General features: G+C 38.9%; 1 protein-coding gene across 6 annotated transcripts in view; it reads left to right on the top strand.

Annotated features, from left to right (window-relative positions):
• HMBOX1 (homeobox containing 1) overlaps window positions 1–18,343 on the top strand; it is a 1,854,813-nt gene that overhangs the window by 1,276,326 nt on the left and 560,144 nt on the right. The window lies entirely within an intron of this gene.

The following is an 18,343-nucleotide window of genomic DNA, read 5'->3' as shown; positions in this document are numbered from 1 at the left end:
AACCACTGGCCACAAAGACCCAGCTATCTGCAAGGAAAATTCTGCAAGCCCTGGGATTCATGGCCTGTTGCATTCTACTAATTCCATATGCAAGACTGCATATGAGAAAATTACAATGGTATACAAAAAGCCTATGGTGTCAACATTCTCAGGACCTGGAAACAATGATTCATGTCATTCCTTGTATAAAGACAGAGTTTCGTTGGTGGGCAGAGGTTTGCTACCACAACAAGGGGCTCCCTTTCACTCAAGCCCCTGCTTCCCAAACCCTAACAACAGACTCATCAGACTATGCATGGGGGGCTCACTTGGCAGGGCAGTGCATTAAGGGCAAATGGAACCAGAGACAGATGCACCTGCATATCAACCAAAAAGAAATGTTAGATGTACAGAATTCCCTGACAGCCTTCAAAGACCAAATTCTTCCAGGACAATTATTGGTAAAGACAGACAACACCACAGTTATGTGGTACATAAACAAGTAGGGGGGAACCCACTCGTACCCTCTCTGCAGACTAGCCATGGGTCTGTGGAACACAGCCTTGAGCTATGAAGTGCACCTACAAACTCAATTCCTGCCAGGCAAGCTAAATTCAGATTACCTAAGCAGAAATCTCATGGACTCACACAAATGGAAACTGGAACCAAAAATATTCAACCTCTTGAGGAACAAATGGGGGACTCCAGAGATAGACCTGTTTGCCTCCCCTCAGAACTACCAGTTGGACAAATTCTGCACAAGGGCTTCCCACAGTCAAGCTTGGAAAGTGGATGCCCTGTCCTTTACTTGGGAAACCCTCTCAGTTTATGCCTTTCCCTCTCTGCCTCTCCTCTCGAAGGTTCTGCGAAAGATCAAACAGGACAAGCCAAGGACAATACTGATTGCACCAGACTGGCCACGCTAGCACTGGTACCCCCTCTTGCACAGTATGACACTGCTGGAACCATGACACCATGGCACCTGCCTCAGACCCCTTCCCTGCTGTCCCAGCAGGTGGGCCAGATTCTGCACCCTCAGCTTCAAACCCTGAACCTTGCAGCCTGGCTAATTCCTTGAGCTCTCCAATAGCATCCCTCAGTAAGCAGGTGCTAGATGTCATTCTGGAGGCAAGGAGGCTTAGTACTAGAAAATCCTATGCTGAAAAGTTGAAGATACTGTTCCTGGAGCCAGACTCAGGGGATGGGCACAACGGTGCCCAGCTTACCTCATATTCTTCAGTACTTAACAGAAATGCTCCACAAGGGCCTATCCTTCTCGTCAATTAAAATTCATGCCTCTGCCTTTTCAGCACATTATAATACTGAGCCACCCCTCTTCTCTCACCTCCTGCTAAAGCAATTTTTTAGAGGGGCCAAAATTTAAGACCCCCAGGAGAACCCCTAGTCCAGCCTGGGACCTTAACTTTGTATTGGAAAAGCTCACCCTCCCTCCATTTGAGCCAGCTGCAACTGCAGAGTTGAAATTCCTGTCTTGGAAAACAGTCTTCCTTCTAGCCATCACTTCAGCAAGAAGAGCGTCTGAATTACAGCCCTCATGGCAGTGGAACCCTTCATTATCTTCCATGCAGACAGGGTTTCCCTCAGGACCAGTCCTTCCTTTATGCCCAAGGTGGTGTCTAGTGTGGCCCTAAATCAGTCCATTCATCTGCCTACTTTTTTCCCTATTCCACAAAACAAAGGAGAACAAATACTGCACTCTTTGGACGTGCACAGACAACTTACATTTTATTTGGACAGGACTAAGCCTCTCAGAAAATCTGAACAGCTGCTAGTTGGCTTTGCTGCAGGGACATAGGGGAAGGCCATTTCAATGAAAACCATTTCTAAATGGATAGCCCATTGCATTAATTTCTGCTTCAAGCACCATGGAAAACCTACCCCACAGGGGATAAGATCACATTCCACCAGGGCTGTATCTACCTCTACAGCCTTTCTCAGAGGAGTCCCCACCAGGGACATCCTAGAAGCTGCTACCTGGAGCTCCGTACATACCTTCACCAAGCATTACCACATGCCTATATTTTCTAAATCCAGAGCTGGTTTTGCAGTCTTGCAGGACTTAATAGCTGGCCCTAATGCTCTCTAACTTCCTCCTCCCTTACTTAGCTTTGGAAATCAACCCAAATGTGATGACTGCAACAGTGAAACACGAAGAACATAGTACAGTTGTGTACACTTACCATAAATGTAGATGTTCAAGTGTATTCACTGTTGCAGTCCTGGTTACCGACCCTCCAGCCCCCTGACTTCTCTTGGCTCTACCTTTCCTTCTTGTTTGGTGTATTTAACCTTTCTGGTGTATTTGCTTTTTGATGGAGGTGTACCATAACATATAATTGCTTCCCTTTGTGGGGGCATCTGACATCTGGGGAAAGAAAAACTGATATAATGGCGTCGGCTGCATGTTTTATACCCCTGATGACCTGACATCATGGAAGAAGAGACAGCATCCGACGCAGGAGTCCAAGACTCTGGTATTCAGGCCAGCTGAGGGCTACCTGCAGGCAGATAACCCAAATGTGATGACTGCAACAGTGAATACACTCGAACATCTACATTTATGTTAAGTGTACACAACTGTACTTTCTGGATCTCTCTATTCTCATTGTCTTTCTCTTGGTTCCATCTTTCAAGATGTTGTCCCTACACCTTCTGTTTCCATTCATCCTTCTATAAGCTTTCCTGATGTCTTTGGACCTGAAGGATGCTTTTCTCCACATTCCTGTTCAGCCACCGTATAGGAAATTAGTGAGATTTTCTACTGCCTCATCACATTTTCATTTTTCTGCGTTGCCTTTTGGACTTTCTACAGCTCTCCAGAGTCTTCACAAAATGTCTCGTCCCCAGTAAATAGCTTGCTGCAGGACTCAGAATCCAGATATTCCCTTATTTGGCTGTGTTGTTAATGCAGGGTCCATTTCAGCAGATACTGATGTCTTATCTCAAGTTCACCATGGTCCTGCTTCAGGCCCTGTGTTTCACAATCAGTCTGAAAAAGTCAACTATGAATCCAACTCAAGACCTAGTTTTACTTGGGTATAAACTAGATACCAATCTCATGCAAGCCTTCTTGCCACCAAATAAAGTGCAAAGCCTAGTTAGTTAATTCATTTCTCTTCTCCCTTTTCAAGTCAGTACTGCTAGGGAGATAGATCCAAAGAGCACTGCGATTCATGGCAGCAACCATCCCAATGGTCCCCCTTTCCTAGATTCCATGTGAGTAGGATCCAGTGGTATGTGAAATCCACCTGGTCCCAACATTCTCATCCCCTGGACTGACCAGTTCCTTTTCTCCCTACCTAAACAAGAATTACTGTTTTGGATATTAAAGCTAAACCCGGGTCTTCCCATGAAACCACAGACACAACAGGAGCTGCACACAGACAAATCTGACGGTGCATGTGGAGCATGGATGGAACACCTGAAAGTTCAGGGGCAGTAACCTACAAAGATCAAGGCACATCAGTCTGTAGGAGATGAAAGCACTAATTTAGGCCCTGCAGATTTTCTTCCACTCTTGGAAATGAGGTCTGTTAAGAGTGTTCACAGGCAACACAACAGTTGTGGTACATAAACTAGCAGGGAGACACCAGATCTTACCAACTGTGCTGACTGGCTCTGAGCAGGCCACAAAAGCAAGCCTCTCCCTCCAAGCGATTTACATTCCCTCACAGGACAGTGTCCTGACAGATTTTCTAAGCAGATTAATTGCAGATCCCCACAAGTAGATGATGAACAGGGAGATCTTCCTGCACATAGTCCACAAATGGGGAATGCCAAAGATAGATCTTTTTGCCTTCATCCACAGCAAACAATTTCCACTCTTTTGCACAAGGAACTTCTATTCTCAAGCTAGGAAAATGGAGACAGTGTCTTTCCAGTGGAGACGGTGGTTCTTATAAGCCTTCTCTCCACTTTCTGTGCTTCCAACAGTCTTAGTAAAGATTTGCCTGTTGGCCAAGGCAGCACTGGTTCCCCCTTCACTTTCACCTATCCTAAGGCCATCACCAGAAGGTTCCTTCCACTGTGGACATGCTCACAAAGCAGAAGGGCTCACTACTTCATCCCATCCTGTCATCCCTTGGCTTGATAGTTTGGGTGACAGGATTCTGATCCTTTTAGACATCCGTTTTCTGAAGATGTACTTAAGGTTCTCCAGGAGGGAAGAAAACCTGTTACCAAAATATCTGACATATCGAAATGGAAAAGGTTAACCATATGATGTCGACCTAAGTACCAGGACCCACTTCAGGCTAAAACTCAAATGATGTTTTCTTACTTGTGTAAGCTGCTGTAATCTGGCTTGGTGTACTCATCAGTTAAGGCCGTCATTTCAACCATATCTGCCTGCCTACCTCTAAACCCTCCACTTCTGGCCAGACTAGAGGTGAAACAGTTCTTAAAGGGTGTACTCAACCTGAAACCTCCAAGAAAAGCTATGCCCTCCTGTTTGAGTTCTCAGTTTTGTACTAGAGAAACTCTCTCTCCCATTTAGAACCATCAGCTTCTGCCTCTTTCAAATTCTGTACTTATAAAAGTATTCTTCTGGTAGGTCTCACCTCTGCCAGATGAGTTTTCAAACTACAGGCCCTTATGGCAACACATCCTTTCCTTATTTTTCATAAAGACAGTGTCTCTTAAGGGTGAATCCTCCTTTATGTCAAAAGTAGTAAATGAACTGTCTCTCAATCAGCCCATAAATCTTCCCACTTTATTCCCTAATTCACAGAATAAAGGAGAATGAATTATACATCCCCTGGATGTTTATAAACAGATTAGCTCCTACCTGCATAAGACCAAGGGTATTCGCAAATCTGACCAGTCGTATGTCTTTTTCCAAGACTTCCAAGTTAAATGGAACTGCTAACTCGCGTTCTCCTGGAAAAAGAGAAATTACCCGTTCTTAATTTGTTAATCTGTGTGAAGGGTATTTTCAATATTACCTGTTTTAAAAGATTACGATTTTCTGCTTTTTAATTAGGCCTGTAAAAAAGCATTATTAGTGTGCAGGAAGTTAAGAGAAACTGTAAACAGCAACGTGGGACAGAAAGTTTTTTGTGGCTGCTAACTTCATGTTGTTTTAAACTGCTTGATTCCCTATAGCTGTCACGGCTGTGGAGTCCCTCGTGTTATTTTCATGGTAGAGGGTTTCCTTTATGCCTGAGGGTTTAGCCGCTGAGTCACTTTAGGGTCCAGTTATCCTACTTGTGAGACTGACATGCTCCAGTTTATATGTCAGCCTCAGTGTGGCTGTTCATTGTCGTACCTGTGGGTAGGAGGTTTCAGAACACTAAAGCTAAGAGCCAAAGTCTCAGTGGAGGACTAAAATATGTTCATCCACCACTCAGAGGTCGAACGTCTTTAAAGGCCACTTGTTGGAATCCTCTTGTGTTGCTGTCTTTGTGTTGCAAGTCTGTGCCATAACACCTGTACCTGTGTAGAGAGAGGTTTCAAAGGCAGCCCAATGCTAGAAGTTGAAATTTCCGTGCATGTGTAAATTCATTAAAAAGAATCTCGGTACTAGTTTTAATCTGTAAAAAAGAGACACTGAGTTTGATCGTTCAATATTCTTTGTTAGAATGTCTGCAGGAAGCTATTGAAGCTGTCCAGGTGTCCCTCACCACTGTTTCAGGGGATTCTTCCTTGCCTTATAAATCAGGTTTCCTAGTTTCCTCCTATCCTGCATCAGATACTTAATCAGAAACTGTCTCGAAATGTTCTACAAACTATCTGAGTCACACATGATAATTTAATAAAAATGTTTCTTGTAAAAAAAGTGTTCTAGAACACTTAAAGATCCTTTTTCTAGAGTCATCAAGTACAAAATAATATAATCATCAAATAAAGCTAAATTCTCTTGAGTATCATGCCAATTATGCTGCTGGATTTGTAAGTCCCTTAGTTTTCTTTGCCACTAGGTGTACTTGTAAGGCAAGTAACAAGTATGAAAGAAGACGCCCCTGCCTAGTTACTCTTTTAAAACGGACCTTGTTAGAGGGGAATCATCCCACTTTATTTCTTGCTTCTGATTCTTCATATGTCTTCCTGTTTAACTCCATTATTCTATAAGGAAATGCAAGTGCTGCCATTGCTCTACTCAGAATCCCAACTAACTGTATTAAATGTCTGCTCTGCCTCAAGACTCACCAGCAATAGCAGGATCTTCTTTCACTCTATTTCCCTGTGCATCATCATCATTCTGTTAAGGTTGTCAAATGTTTACTTCCCCTCCACAAAACCACATTGATCCATATATGCCAGTTTTGGGAACATCTTAGCCATTCTCTTAGCTAGTGTAGTTATGGTTGATATTTGAAATTTGTCTATATAAAGTTTGGTTTAAAGGGTATTTGCCCTCTTTGCGTAGCACTTCCATTCCACCACAGGTTCTTTCCATTATGCTGATACTGTTCCTCCTTTTAAAATATTATTAAATGTAACCTTCCAGATCTTTATCAATTTCTTCCAAAACCATTTTTGTCATCTCTTCCCATCTTGGCTATTAATTCTTGAGATTCATCTTCCTCTAGCCATGGCATATGTAAGTCTTCTTTAAATGTTTCCATAACTGTTTTTTGTTGTTTGTTTCCCTGTTCCCTTTTTCTCTACAAATTATCATAGAATTTCTAATATATTTCTAAAATCTCTATTTCCAGTTTCATTTTATGCCACTCCTCAGCTATCTCACCAGAAGAAATTTACATCTTCCCTAACAACTCTTGATAATTTCCACTACCCATTTTTTAAATTCCAATCTTTTTAATAAATAAATAAATAAAAACTCCAGTGTCTCTATTTTACTGAGTTATGCTACACATTCATCTTAGTGTGTGTTGGTGTATAATCTGAAACTGTTACTGTAAGTGTTTCAACACTTTCAATTAAATACTCATGCTCCTGTGGAATATAATTGCTGTCCAATCTACCCGTTATTGAACCTTGGGGAATAATTCGTAGATTCTGACAGAGTTCCTTCTAGTAACTTCACATCTTCTATCTCAAAATTTTTCATATATTTCTTCAGAAATCTACCATCATTCCAGGGTGTGCAAATAGGTATAACTAAGGACATTTTTTTTTTATCTGTGATACAGACATACTAAGGCCTTGCTGAGTCTAATTATGGTGGCTGCCAAAAATGCAGTTACTAGAAAAAAAATTATCGTTTATACCATCCACTAACACCAATGTTGTTGATTTTATTATTGATGTTACATTTTTTACTAGGAATGTGGCACTGAAATTACTTTATGGGAATGAGAATGATACAGTAGTTAATATTTTTTAAGAAACCAACCACCTTCATTCTCCCTTCACATCCACTTCTAGAAGCCTTTGAGAAAGCATGCAAAAGAGATTTTATGGAGTTATTTACTTCAGATAAAAATGTTAAAAGGAATAATTTTTATAATTTAGGGAGTGATGAATATAAAGCATTGCTAGAATTGTAAAGGAATGTAAATATTATCATAAGACAAGCTGACAGAGGAGGAGCTGTGGTCATTTTAAACAAGGAATTTTATGCTAGGAGAATGGATGAAATGTTGGGTGATACTGACACCTATAAATGTTTGAATAATGAACAACTTAACAAACTCATAAGAGGTGTACATAATATATGACTATTTAATGAATAATGTAATAGATGATGATCTGTATAAGTACTTTTTAGTTGAGCTACCTTGCATTCCAACCTTTAGAGGTTTACCGAAAATACATAAAGACTTCCATCATCCTACATTGAGACAGATAGTTTCCAGTAGAGGGTGGTTAACTAAACCATTGACACTGTGATTAGACACAAACAACACTTTCTTGAGAGTTTCTCACAATATTTGATCTCTGATGAATACAAGCCTACGGTATTATCAGTGATGCTTGACATAACTTCACTTTTTACAGTCATTCCCAATGAGATTGGTTTAGAGTATGTTAGGTTATTCTTAACAAAGAAAGGAGTTCCGAATATAATGATGATGAGGAATACAATGCTACTAGATCTGATACTCAACAACGTGTTCTCCTACAATAATGTAGAGTATCTGCAAACTAAGAGGGTGGCAATGGGCACACCCTGTGCTAATTTGTATGCTAATATTGTGATGGCATACTGGGAGTTAAATTTTATTAATAACTCAGAATATGCGCAGTATATAAAATGTTATAAGAGATTTGTGGATGATGTTTTTCTTGTTTGGAATGGCCTATTAGAAATGCTAAAAAGGTTTATTAATGGAACAACTGAATCTTTAAAATTCACAGGTAATTGGTTCACTGCGAAAATAGATTTCCTTGATGTTATGATTTCAAAGGAAGGGAATATTGTCCACACTTGTCTGTATAGGAAAGATTGTAGGAGAAAAAATCTGTTACACAGAAGTAGCATGCATCCCCCGATTATAGTAATGTTGTGAAGAATCAGGGGCTAAGGGCATCCCAGATTAATTAGTCAAGACGTCACTTTTCATGAGACATTGAATAAGTATGAAACAGAGTTTATCAACAGGGGATATAAGAAGGATAAATGCAAGTTTCTTTTTGATCAAGATGTTATAGACAGAGGAAGCAAAGGGAAGCCATTTTTTATGAGAAAACGTAATGCGGGTGTCACAAGGAATCATGAAAGAATAAACCAAACTAGTGGGCCCAGGATTATAATACCATTTTCAAGTAATAACAAGAAAATACAAAACATTATTAGAAAGAATTGGACCATTTTAACGGTTGATGAAGAGATTACTGATATTATAGGGGCCACCCCAAGGTATTCTTATAGAATCACCAAATCACTAAAAAGGTTACTATGTTATGAGAAAGAAGGGGACAACAAAGTAAAGTCTAATAGGAAAGGGACATTTCCTTGCCGCAACTGTAATCAATGTGGGTTTATGGCCAATACCAACATGTTTGTTCATCCAACCACAGGGAAAGTTTACACGTTTGACCATTATGCTGATTGCAGGTCTCGTGTTCTAGTTTATTTAGCCAAGTGTGTTAAGTGTACTGAATTTTATATATTGGGAAAACTAAAAGGATCCTCAGAGAACGAGTGAGGGACACCTGTATGCAGTGAACAGAGAACATGAGATTAATGCATTAGCTCAACATGTTATAAATAATGATCTTTCTCATCAGTTTAATTTTTTTAGTTATTGAGTTGGTTAATAGGACAGTTAGACAGGGAAATTTGAAAAATTATACAGGAAAAACTAGAAACCAAGTAAATCATCAGACTACAGTCAGATAAAGCAATAGGTCTCAATGATAGGATTTCCTTAAAACCTTTCCTTTAAGACCCATTACAGCATTAGAGCTGAGATAGAATCCTAAGGATATGTTTTACTACTGGAGAAAAGTGCATTGATGTTGATTCACATACTGATTAGGTTATAGGCATCCGGATGTTAATCTGTTAAAGACTAGTAAAGCATATACTGCCATCTAGGTATTTTGTTAAGTATGAAATCTGCATATCCACTATAACTATGTCTTTGTACAGGAGTATATGTTGTCATTATTTTATACATATATATATATATATATATATATATATATATATATATTCTTTGTTATGTTTTTCTTTGAAAAGGATTTTATGAATATGTGTATGTTTTATAGAGAGTTCTAAATTTATTTGTGTGTTTTTAAGTTGTGGATTGATTTTAGATATATTAATTGAGCGTTATTCAATTAATTGATGGAGGGATTTGTATTTAAATGGAGAGCAATGCACTTTAGAATATGCCTGAAGAAGCATTCAATGTGAATGTGAAAGTGCTCACTAAGTATACTGTTTTTATAACTTCCGAATAAACATTTTTGTATTTCCTGCCATTTGGTGTTGCCTGGAAAATTTTCTACAGTGGAATATATTTGTTCTTTCATTGAGGCACTTTATCCTGCATCAGTTTTTGGTTGTAAAGTTACTAGAAAATGGAAATCAAAGTCTAAACCAACTTTACTAGAAGTAGTTAATATAGTAGCAGAGATAAAACAACTGGAATTAGGATTTTTAGAAAAGGGTAGGCACAAATTACTTAGAAAAAAATTGGGCATTGTGATTTTGAGAATAATACATGCAGAAGAGGAACAAGGTTTAAAAGAAGGCAGGATTTAAATGAGCTATGTAATGTTTGACTGACAATGACTGGATAGATTGTAAGTGATGTGTAATATTTGCAGCTAAAATTATGTCAGTATGGTTTATGATGTATGTTTTCAATTAAAATTATGTCAGTATGGTTTGTTTTCATTTATATAAATGTATGATTGTGTATGTCATACATGATAATTTAATAAAGATATTTCTTGTTAAAAAAATAAATAAATAAGAAATCTACCATTATTTTTTATATTTTTCATTCTAAGTCTCCTGATGCATCTTCACTGTTGCATATCAAGTTCTAGGCCCCGCCCATAAATAATAATCCCTGCTAGAAGATAATTTTGTTTAAATTCTCTTATAGTAGTTTTAGCTGGAATATAAGCATATGCCAATGTAATCCTCCTTCCCTGCCAATAACTCCTTATTACCACAGATCTACTATTGATGTTTTCCTCCTCATCTGTCATTATTGGAGCTCCTCTAGCAACCTCCTATTTCCTTTTCTGTGATAGTCTGCTGAATAACCATTCAGAAATCCTTTTTTTTTTTTTGTCAAATTCACAGGGTAATTTCTGTCGAAGTGTGCATAGTAATGTAACATTGCTATTTGTACCCTACAATTCTTAATATAATTCAGCACTTCTTACTTCTTGCCTGTACCTGCAGTGCCTTGTGCATTCCATGAAATTATTAATAATGCAGTCATTCTGATAAGATACCATTACTTTGGGGGTTTATAAGATGTCTGCACACTAATCATCAGCTTAACTTCAGCTGTCCCAGTGTGAAAACAGAAACTGAAAAACAGCAGCTGTTGATATTGTCAGCTTGAGTAAAATTCAGTTACTGGCTAGTAAGTACACTGCCTGGATGAAAGCAAAGAAGAAACTTAGAAAGCATGAAAGAAAATAAACTAGAAAAAGTGAAGAGAAAGCTCTGACTAGGAAGAATCCTGCAGCTGTTCTGTAAAAAGTATTTCAGGCTCCAGCTTTGGTACAAAACATGGCTTCCTGTAATCTAGAGGAAAAATAAGTCATATGTGCTTAGAGATGATTAAAATAAACAAAACACTGAAAGAGTATATCAACTCAAATAACAAAAGACTGGGAAAAAGTGGAAGAAGCTTTAAATGGATAATCATATGAACAGATAAAACTGCAAAAGTCAGAGACTGAAATGAAGAAAAGGCTGGCTGAGTTTGAGATTGCTCAAAAATAGATGCTTCAAGTAATGGTAGAATTAGAGGACAGAGCACATAGGGAAAATCTGAGATTTTCTGCTATACCAGAGAAAGTAGGAAGGAACAGACTGTATTAATTTTTATGATGACACAAATAAACAACTAGACTGGTATTCCATGTCTAGAACTGTTAATAGAACTCCAAATCTGGCCATGAGAAAGTAGCCAAGACCTTTATTAGTAAAGGTGCAAACCTACCAGCATAAAGAGTTGATCTTGACAAAACTGTGTCAAAAAGGGAGAGTATTAAAGTTGGAGACAGTCAAGTGTTTGTGGAAAATGATTATTCACTGTACACCAGACAGAAGAGAAACAATTTATTACAGTAATCAGGGAATGTCAAGAGGCATGTGAGAGATTCAGTCTGATGTATGTGTCTTCAGAATATTTTTTGGAGGATCCAATTAACTTTTTGATGCAGAACAGTCTAAGAAGGAAATTACAACAAAATTTGAGCCATTAAGCAGAATGGGACTTTGCTTCTCATACTTCTAATAGTAAAGCACACAAAGAGAGACATTGATAGTGAAACCTTTTCCATTGTTCCAAAAGAAAATGCTTGAGAGAGACCAAAAAAAGCACAGGAGATGACCAGAAGAATTGGGAGTACCTTGGAGTTGAACTGGAATCCCAAGTTGGGAGACTGAGGTGAACAGGAAGAATACCAGCACCACAGAAATTAGTGAATAAATGTGAGACTGCAAAGCATCAGTCACATTTGTGAAATAAAGCTGTATAATAATAAGAGGAAAGAGTGGATCTCTGTTGACTTTATTAAACAAACTTGTGGGGAACTGAAAAGGATTTGCCTCACTTCATGTCATTAATGTGTGGAAGGATGCTGACAGGAGGAGATGGAGGAGGAAATGGTAACTGTAAGTAAAACAATTTCTCTTTTTAACAGTATTTCTGTGAAACTTTTCCCAATATAAATTGTGCATCTTATGGAAGAGTAGTTTTAGTTGTTCTTGTATAAGATAAATTTACTAAATTAACCAGATGCCATTTTTCTTTATTTCTTCCTCTTCTTTTTCTTTCTTTATTTTTGATATTAAGAAATGTAGGTATTACAATGCAGAAAGGGAAGAAATGCTAGGAAAAACATGTTTAAGTTTGTTGAAGTGGACAAAGGAGTGTAAAAGTCACAGATCATAATATATGTAAAGATTATATGTTTTCTCGTTCTTTTGCATAAGTGAATGCCTGGATTAAGACCTATGGTTACATCTAATAACAAATTTTAAGTGGAAACAAGTAAATGTGAGAACATTGAATATAATGAAAAGTTTTCCTTTAGAAAATGTTTCAGCTCGTCTGTCAGGGTGCAGCAGACTACATTTTTCTTTTTTCTGTTATGTTTTCATGGAGACAAGCTTATAATAGGGCAGCAAAAGACAGAATACTGGTTTCCTCAAAGCTAAAAGTTAATGATTTCTGAAAGCATGCAATATGTTTTCAAATCTGGGGGAAATAAAGATAAAAAAGAACAGACCCCAATTAGTGTAAGTAGAAGCACAGGCAATAACATGTGGCTTAGCATGGATAACCTCAATTTCAGGTTAATTAGGGCATGTGTTGGCAGGTGTTTGTTTGACACAAATGTTCCTATTAAGCTGGCTAAACTTCATTATTTGAATATATGTACATAGTTATGTGTATTTGTATTAACAGGTTATGAGGGTGTTCTGGGAGTGCATTTTTTTTTTGTTTGACAGTTTTTATAAAAACAAAATGTCTTGTAAAATGTAACAGATAATAAGAAAAAACTGTATAAAGGATTAACCTGCAAAACATTAATGGGTGCATGTATCACAGTAGTTGGAAATCAACATTTTAAAAAAGCTGCCATATATAATATGTGGGAGTAATGACTTCTTGTCATAATGGCGACAACTTCCATATTATATTGGAAGGCAAATATTCTCACAGGTATAGACAAAAACAAAAAAATACTTAATTACATTAGGAATTGCAGAGTGCAAATATCGGTGCTACAGATGACACATTTGGAGTGAACTGAGCATGTGAATTTTATAAAGAAACGATTCCAAGACGGACATTCAACAGAATATCAGTGACAAAGGAAAAGAAGAGAAAAATGATTTGCTAGAAAAGTTCCAGTAGTGAAAGAAGTGGAAAAAAGATAATAATATAAGATTTGTGGTAGTAAAGGGCTACTGGCAAGGGATGAGGATTATGCTGGCATGTATTTGCATTCTAACTGAAACTGCTATTATGGAGCTTAAAAGAATTTAGGAGAAATAATCAGGGAAATATAACAAAATTGGGTAGATTTCTGAAGAAAGTTATGAAAATACTTAGTATGAAAAATGTGAATTCAGTAGTGGGATCTTTATTATTCCCCAAGGTACAGTAAATGGGCGAGGCTAGACAGAAATTATATTTCATAGGAACATGTGTGCTTAATTGAGAACTTTGACACACATCCAATAACTATTTCAGATCATGCACTAATAATTTCTAAGATAAAAATGCAGGGTATTGAAGTAAAGATAAGACACTGCAGCTTCCCCACCTACCTGTTAAAATAGAGGAATTTAAGGAATATGTAGTGGAAATTATCCAGAAGTTATTAGGGAAGATAGAAAGTACTGCAGATGTTATACCTAGTGAGGGGGATAAAAAAATTAAAGTGGAGTTTAAAAATAGGGTTGAAGTTAAAGAAAAAGATCTGGTTAAGAAGTAACAAGAATTATTTTAAGGTGTTACAAATAAGGGGAAATCTCACAAAACAAGAAGAGGTGCAGTTTCGGAGTGCTAAAGAGAAAATAAGGGAACACCTGGATAATATGTATGAGCTTAGAAAGATTGCTGTTAAGCAACTGTTTTTTTTTTTTATAATAACTGCAGAGCACAAAAACTTTTGTCACAACAAGTTAAGCAACAGAAAGTAGGAAGGGTTATAGCCAGAGATCCTGTATAGGTATTATAGATATTTTGTAAGCTAAAAGGGAAAAAAGTGATTAAGATCTCGAAGGTTTTGATACCTAAAGATAGTAAAAAGCTATCTGATCCAACTTCATACAGGCCCATTTCAATTTTAAACTTTGATTATAAAGTGTTATGTCTGTAATGGCTAAAAGAGTGGCAGAGGTGATGACAAAATGTATAACTATGGATTAATGTGATTTTGTGGAGGGAAGACAAATATTTGACAACTTTCATGTAACAGTGATGTTTCAGAGGGAAGCAGAATTTAAAAAAAGACTGCTGTTATTGGTGGCAAAGAAAATAAGAAACTCAGAAATTGAAGGATGTAACTGGTATGTTGTTCAAGAAAAGTTGCCTTTGTTTGCAGATAGTATTATTTTGTACCTGATAAAACTAGAAAAGGACATTTCAGTGTTGTGTATCATTACATGACAGTTTCAAGTCTTTTCAGGATACAAAATTAATGAAGATAAAATAAATGCAGTAGCTGTAAACTGTGTTCCCACACATGACTTGGTTCAGCAATACTCATATTTATGGGGATGCGATAAAATGAAGTGCTTAGGAGTATGGATTAAAAATGATTCTGTTATGGCAGCTAAGGATACATAGGAAGAGACTAAATGAAAGATAATACAAAAAATGAGAAATTGGAAACTCCGTTTCTTTTGCAGCTGATTGTGACAACCAGTGGTTTATGCTGTGGACCAACTGTTTCATTGGGGATGACATTGTAATCACTGATTCTACCCCACTGCCCTTTCAACAGGAAGTCTACCCAAGTTGCATGTTGGCCACTCTTGTATGTGATCTTGTGACTCTCTCTCTGTCTTTGAACCATATGTTGGCTACTATAAAGCCATTTACTAGGCAGCAGTCTATAATGGTCTCTCCTTCTTTATTCTTCTTGGCCCACCCATGTGGACCCAGACAATCCTGATGTAGTGTTCTGTTCCCAATATGTGCATTTAGGTCACCCATTAACAACACCAATTCCTGTTGTCCTGCTTTATCTAGTAGGTCTTACAATTGCTGTCTGAATGTACTCTTTTCTTTACTCAAGTGTGATAGCCATTTCTGTACATTTAAAGTGTTTTTTTGATTGTATCTGCTTTATTTTCTGAAAAAAAACAAAAAATATATACTTGATTCCCGCCTTTCTAAGCTAGTATAGTCCAGTTTTCATGTTAGTGCTGAATTCAGGGCTGTGTTACAAGTTTCTGTGTTTGCCCATACCTTACTTGGATAGAAGGAAGTTTCTCTGTTCACTGTGAGAGACGGAGCTTTGAGCAGCCTATCTGTCCCTGGAGGAGTGGTTTCAGCCCAGAAATTAGTAGTTTATTGGCCATTTTGGGCTAATTTCTATCTCTTATATTTTCCTGCTGTAAAACCCGCATTTGCGCGGAATTGCGAGTCGGGCAGCACCGGTTAGCTAGGGTATAACTATTCCCGGCTCCACAAAGTCTACTCTTCAATTTTTCCCTTGGAACTACAAACTTTCAACTTAAGCTCTCAAACCATTCACTTCTCATACCGGCACTTACTCAAAACTCATAGCAAGCACTAATAAACCTTAGCACTAGACCCCCCCTATACTGTAGAGAAAGACAAGGTTGTCTATTCAACCTTACCAGTCAGTCAGTAAAACAGTTCACTGTACCTTTCCAGGCATGTCCAAAGGGCAGTTTCAGGTGTACTCTCCGGTCCAACTGGTGAATCTGGGCATTTTGAGGCTATGCTACAATTGCCTCATGTACACAGACAACCCGCTCCTCCTTCCACCAAACACTAATACATGCGAGAGATGCAGTTATATAGCCAAACTGGAGGCTAATCTTTCTCAACCCAAGCCTGGACCAGGCAGTCAAGAGGAAAAGGGAATTACTTGCATCAGACCACCAGTCTCACACAGACCTATGAAACCAACACCGGCAAAAAACACATAAATACACGAAAACATACTTGGATGCTCTAAATAAAAATTTGCAGAAGCAACAGAGACCTCCAAAGCAAACATCCAAGCAACCTCCACCCCCCCCAACACAAACCATGAAACACATACTTCACAAAACCAGTGTGCCACACAATCACAGCCCTTAAGGCAAAATAGCATACCCAACACACTAGTAATAGGTGACTCTATAGTCAGGCACACTGACGTCCCCCTCACTAAGCTGAACAAGGAGAAGGTTACTGTTAGCTGCTTGTTGGGTGTCAGGATCCGCCACATAACACAAGCACTCAGGTCACTCCAGAATAAGTACAAATATGACTCTGTCATTGTCCAAGTTGGTGTGAATGACCTGAGCCGTACCTCTCTGGACTACATGAAAAGAGACATGGAGGAGCTCTCTGATCATGTAGCCCAGGCCGGTATAACCCTGACCCTGAGTAGCATCCTGCCCTCACCAAGAATGATACCACGGTATAGAGAAAAAATTATCAATTTCAACAGTTGGCTAAGCTTCTGGTGTCATTCATAGGGGATCCAGTGTCTGTCAGCCTGGGATAACATGCTCAACAAGCCACGCTGCTTCACTAGAGACGGCTTGCACCTGTCACCCTTAGGCTTTCGAATAGTGGCCAAGGCTGTTGCCACCCCCATAGTGCCTTTTTTAGGCAAGGCTCAAAAGACAAACCCACTGCCGTAAATAACACAAGTAACAAAAAACTGAGGGTAATGCTACTCAATGCCAGAAGTCTAAACCTCAAAATGCAAGCACTCGAGGCACTCCTCAGTATGGAGAAAATCGGTATATGTGCAGTAACAGAAACCTGGTTTAAGGCTCCAGAGAGTACCTCAGCACTACCAGGCTACAACTCATACCATACATTTCGGCCACAAAACCTGGACCGACATACAAAAGGCGGGGGAGTATCCATATTCATCAAGGATACCCACACCTCCAGGTTAGTGGCACAGCACGATGCTTCAGAGATCATCCACGTGCAACTAACAATGGGCAAAACTGCTATTCAAAATATAGCTTTCTACAGATCACCCACCATGTCCCAGGACCCCCACTCCGCATTCCTGGAAACACTGGGAAACATAAAGGTCCTACCAAACACCCTGATAGTGGGTGATTTCAATTACCCAAACATTAACTGGGAGAACTACTCAAATACAAACTCCCTTGACCAACATTTCCTAGAATTTATAAACTCAAACACCCTGGATCAACTGGTCAACACCCCCACCAGAGGTGACAACATATTGGACCTGGTCATCACCAACATGGGCGATTGGTGTTCCACAACGGAGGTCAACCCCTCGCTGGTTAGAGCTGACCATAAACTAGTCACTCTGGATATCCACATTCCGCCACCACCCCCGGTCAAAGAAACCACTGTGAAAAACTTTTCAAAAGCAAACTTCATGTTACTTAAGACCGAGGTGGGAAGTTTCAAAGCCCCCATGCTAAAGGATAATGCTGTCCAAGCTGCAAAATCCTTTACTAATACACTCTACGGGCACCTACAAGAATGCATGGATCGTGCTATCCCAAACAAAACTAAGACTCACTCCAGCCTCGTGGACCCCTGCCATAAACAAGCTATACAATAGATGGAGGAAACTAGTACAGGAAAGAGTAAAATCCCAAGAAGGGAAGACATCCCTGATCAATATCAGCAAGAAACTATGTTCCCTCATAAAATCATCCAAGGCTAGCTTCGAAAGAAAAATTGCCATGGGCTCCAAAGATAACCACAAGGCATTCTTTAGCTATGTCAAGAATCTAAGTGGCAATTCTCAGATCTGCTCAGAGTTAGTGCAGAATGGCACAAAGTACACTGAACCGACCGATATAGCCAACATCCTGGCAGACAGGTTCAATGCAAACTTCACCCCCCTCTCACCCCCAAAAGGGCCCATAACTATACCAGAAGAATGTAGTGCCCCTGAAATCACAGACGCTCAGGTTAAAAGTGCCCTCGCCAAAGCCAAAACACAGCATCAGTGAGACCGGATGGTGTCCCAGGCTGTGTCCTACACAAGCTCAAAGATGAACTAACCCCTCACCTAAACACACTGTTTAAACTCA

This window comes from Protopterus annectens, chromosome 2.part1 (genome assembly GCF_019279795.1).
Source record: "Protopterus annectens isolate FY-2018-M chromosome 2.part1, PAN1.0, whole genome shotgun sequence".
Lineage (NCBI taxonomy): Eukaryota > Metazoa > Chordata > Ceratodontiformes > Protopteridae > Protopterus > Protopterus annectens.
Note: the sequence above shows the minus strand (reverse complement) of the source record. Positions and strands in the feature narration are given on the sequence as shown.